This window comes from Sinocyclocheilus grahami, unplaced genomic scaffold (genome assembly GCF_001515645.1).
Source record: "Sinocyclocheilus grahami isolate Dianchi unplaced genomic scaffold, SAMN03320097.WGS_v1.1 scaffold109.1, whole genome shotgun sequence".
Taxonomy (NCBI): Eukaryota; Metazoa; Chordata; class Actinopteri; order Cypriniformes; family Cyprinidae; genus Sinocyclocheilus; species Sinocyclocheilus grahami.
This window is the reverse complement of record NW_015505288.1, coordinates 596,592-601,373: the sequence shown is the minus strand read 5'-3', so window position 1 is coordinate 601,373 and position 4,782 is coordinate 596,592.

The following is a 4,782-nucleotide window of genomic DNA, read 5'->3' as shown; positions in this document are numbered from 1 at the left end:
TTCGACCTCCGGAGGGGGCAGCCTTCTAAATGAGACACAGCTATAGTAAAATGCTTTGTTCCTGAATGAATTAGCCGTTTTGAATGAATCGGTTGAATCTCAATGTTTAAGACTTTTACTCAAGTAATTTTCTAAACGGTGATGTCAACTTCTACCAAAGTCATTTTCTGGTAAGATATCTGTACTTTTACTTGAGTATGGCTTTCAGGTACTTTATACACCACTGATTAATTGTTGATTAATGCTGAAAGGAACAGTTCACCTAAAAATGAAAATCTGCTGAATATTTCCTCACCTTCGGTTCATCCAAGATTTAGATGAGTTTATTTCTTCATTGGAAAAGATTAGGAGAAATTCAGCATTACATGTTCACCAATGGATCCTCTGCAATGAATGGGTGCCGTCAGAATCAGAGTTCAACCAGCTGATAAAAACACCACAATAGTCCAAAAGTAATCCACACAACAGCAGTCTATCAGTTAACATCTTGTGAAGTGAAAAGCTACTTCTTTGTAAGAAAAAAATCCATCAAAGATGCTTTGAACTTCAAAATATGCGTCCTCTATCAATAATATTGGTTTCTCAGTGTAAAAGTTGACTCATCTGATTTAGGAGAGAAATATCCACAGATCAAGTTTACAAGTGAAAACAGTCCAAAACACTTCTAAACAAATATGTCAGCAGACTTTGATGGGAGAAGACAACGGGGGGCTTTTTTTTATATAAGTTTGCATCTTCCTCACATAACAGCTCCTCAAATGTGACCCTGGACCACAAAACCAGTCATAAGGGTCAATTTTTTGAAATTGAGATTTATACATTGCCTGAAAGCTGAATAAATACGCTTTCCATTGATGTATGGTTTGTTAGGATAGGACTATATTTGGCCGAGATACAACTATTTGAAAATCTGGAATCTGAGGGTGCAAAAAAAATCAAAATATTGAGAAAATCTCCTTTAAAGTTGTCCAAATGAAGTTCTTAGCAATGTATATTACAATCAAAAATTAAGTTTTAATATATTTACAGTAGAAAATTTACAAAATATCTTCATAGAACATGATCTTTTCTTAATATCCTAATGATTTTTGTCATAAAAGAAAAATCTATAATTTTGACCCATACAATGTAATTTTGGCTATTGCTACAAATATACACCAGCGACTTAAGACTGGTTTTGTGGTCCAGGGTCAAAAATGGGTGCAGGTAGTCATATGAGATGGTTCAGGGCTTACATCAGAACTTCTTACCATCTAAATTCACACAGGCCTCAGTTTCAGGCCAGAGCTCCGTTTTCTTCTACGCCTGTCCTGTCCATCTGAGGTATGCAATACTCATACAATCTGCTGAAACACCCCCTTATCTATGTAGGTCCATTAATATTACACATTCAGCAACTTTGTTGGCAGAAAAATAGCTGCACACAGTAACTATGACCTTACACTCATTTTCTCTCTCACTCTTACAGGTCTTAAAAATGGATCTTATATCTTGCTGTCACTATCAAAACAAGGAATAAATAACTCCCACATGTAGCCGTTAAAGTTGTGCACATCATTAATTTAGTCAAGGCAGTTGAGTAAATCTAAATCCAGGAGGTAACAGGGTTTAAAAAACATATTTTGCCAGCACATGCTAGCCATCCAAATATGTATTTTTTGGAGCTGAGATTATTTTTTAAAACAGTCTGAATAAAAGAAGTTAACCATTGGTTGCTTTTGTCATCTCATGCCCTGAAATGTGTATTTGTATGAGTGTGCGACACACAAAAATGTGTTGTATCTCTTAAGGTCAGAGATGCAACATGTGTTTAGGATTAAAATTGTGTTTAGATTAATTATAATCTTATTCTAAATGTTCATGCTTGTTGTCAGCTAGACTCAGGCCTCTATGATATTATATAGATATTTCCTGGAGATGTTTTCTTAATCAAACATTTTATGTGAATTGTAGTAGTGAATATTATCATGCATAATAAAAAAAGTTAAAAAAAAAGGGAGTGTGATGGCGCCCCCCTCAAATAAAAAAGGTAATCTATCCATTCTGTCCATAAATGTTATTTTTTAGTAATGAATTTGAGATTTAATGTTACCTAAGTCCTCAATTCTGAGCTCTGCATTGGAGAAAAATAACAATAACAACAACAGCATTCCAATGTGCTGTTGTAGAAGGACACAGTGATGCCAGGGGTCAGAGGTGCTCTAGTAAGCAAGTCTCAGGACATAATCAAAAGCAGCCCTGTGTGTATAAAAGAGAGGTAGAGAGGTCTTTTTCCTTTCAGTTCAACTGTGCACAAAGTGAAAACAGTTGCTGGAAGGTATGACAGTAAAAGCTGCTTTCTTTCATAACAGAAACAATTCATAACAGAAGAACGTCTCAGGTTACTTATGTAACCATGGTTCCCTGAGTAGGGAACGAGACACTGCGTCCTCTAGGGGTCGCTATGGGGAATGCCTCGCCGTGACCCATGTCTGAAGCATACATTGAAAAAACACCAACTCGTCTCGGTTACGTATGTAACCCTCGTTCCCTGAAGGAGGGAACGGAGACGTCATGTCGGAGGACCGACGAATTGGGATCTCACTTAGAGAGACCAATCTACTTCGAGTGTAAACTAAACGAGCCAATGCACATTGGCATGCGATTATTGCATCCAGCTGCTGCTGATCACAGCGTGAGTATAAGTAGGCAGCAGATGCAGCGCATATTCAGGTTTTCACTGAGGAGCCGAGCCGGTGACCCGGCTGCTCCGCAGTGGTACAGGAGCTGTGGCGACGGGATGTGACCTCTCCGTTCCCTCCTTCAGGGAATGAGGGTTACATACGTAACCGAGACGTTCCCTTTCAGTCGGTCACCCTCAACGTCACGTCGGAGGACCGACGAATTGGGATCCTACCAAAAGGCCACAGCTACTGCCCCTTCCAGTGTCCTGTGGAAGCCACCTGCGCCCCTACTTTTTGGCGTAGGCCAGGGCCTGCACAAGAGGACCAGCTACTGCTACTATGGAACTACCCACTGAGTAAGACTGGATAACACTGGGGAAACGCACCCGTTCTACTTTGAACAGGGACGTTACGGAAGCTCGAACCTTTCCAAATGAGGTTTCGGAAGCAATACACATATGGACATCCCTTAGGTGCATATGGAAGAATGGAGGTGATTGAACCCTCTTGGAATGGCAGAAGTCTGCCGGGGAAACACGGGCTCAAGGCTATACCGTGGACTTTACACATATGGGATCCACTTAGGTCTTACATATGGAACCCAGCCTTCTACCGGTTCTCGAGGATTCAGCGAGTGAAGGCCTGGCGCCGGCCTCTCCGCCACGTCAGGCTGCCGAGGGGACGGAGGAACTCAACAGGGTCTACTGAATGGACTCTCTGGAGTTGTTTTTGCAAGTCGACCCGAAGCCGGGGCCTCTCAGTGCTTCTACCCATTTGAGGTGAGAACACAGGAGGATACCGGCTCCACACGAAAGCTATAGAATCTAGCAAATGTGTTAGGGGTCGCCCAGCCCGCAGCCCTACAGATATCTGTCAGCGAGGCGCCACGAGCCAGCGCCCAGGAGGATGCAACACCTCTAGTTGAGTGAGCTCGCAACCTGAATGGGCAGGGCACACCCTGTGCCTGATAAGCCAGGGTGATGGCATCCACATCCACTATCCCTCCTCAGAGGAATCGGCCAAGGAGGGGTTGTCGCGAGGAGCATTAGTTTCGGGAACCAGGTCCGGGAAGGCCAATAGGGTGCCACCAGCAGGACCTGCTCCTCGTCCTCCCTGACCTTGCACAGCAACTGTGCCAGAAGGCTCACTGGGGGAATTGCATACTTGCGAAGGCCCCGCGGCCAGCTGTGTGCCAGTGCGTCCCTGCCGAGTGTTCCCTCGGTCAGGGCAAAGAACAACTGGCAGTGAAAGGTTTCTGGAGAGGCAAACCTACCTGAGCGGCTCCGAAATGTACAGGGGAGATGATCATCTGCAACACAAATAGGGGGTAGTGTAGCCTGATGTGTGCAACCCATTTGACATGGGAAACCACCACGCTGAAGCGCCATCCGCCAACACGAATAGCTCTCCAAGAGCGTGCTGAACTCGTTCTTCGAATGGTATACCCACGCCACCATGCTGAGGGGAGTGCATGCCAGAACCATGGCGAGCACTAAGTACCAACTCTACCATATTGCTATGGGAGTTGCCCCTGGGACGTTAGACGGCTGTCAGTGACGTCATTCCCAAAAGCCTAGGCTACATACCCCAAAATACTTACCTATTACGGCCAGACTCCTGGGCCCGGGGTAGAGCTCAATGCTTGGAATCAGGAATAGATTCCTTTAAGGGAATACGACCAAGAGCCTAGAATCATACTAGTCTTGGCATAACGTGCACACTTACCAGCTATGTGGATTTTATGGTTAGGTTCCCGCCATAACCACCATGGTTCCCACGTCGGAGCTCTGTCCGAAGAAGCCTCTAGACCGGACCATCAGTAAGATGGTCACTATGAAGCCATAGAACCAACCAAACCTAATAGGTCCAGCATAGGAGTCTATAATGCAGGAAAATTTCCCACCTAACCTCGGTCAGGTGGAGAGATGGTGGTTACAGGGGAATTAGGAAGATGAAGATAAGGGCAGATGTAAGACCCCCGAAGGAAATTAGTAGATATTGAGGTATCACTCTGATCTGGACAAAACCGCTGACGCCCTGTCTGGATCACATCCCTTAGGTCTTTTACTTACCTTCCTTTGACCAGCGATTCTTCATACCCCTACCCGCGCGCGTGGCT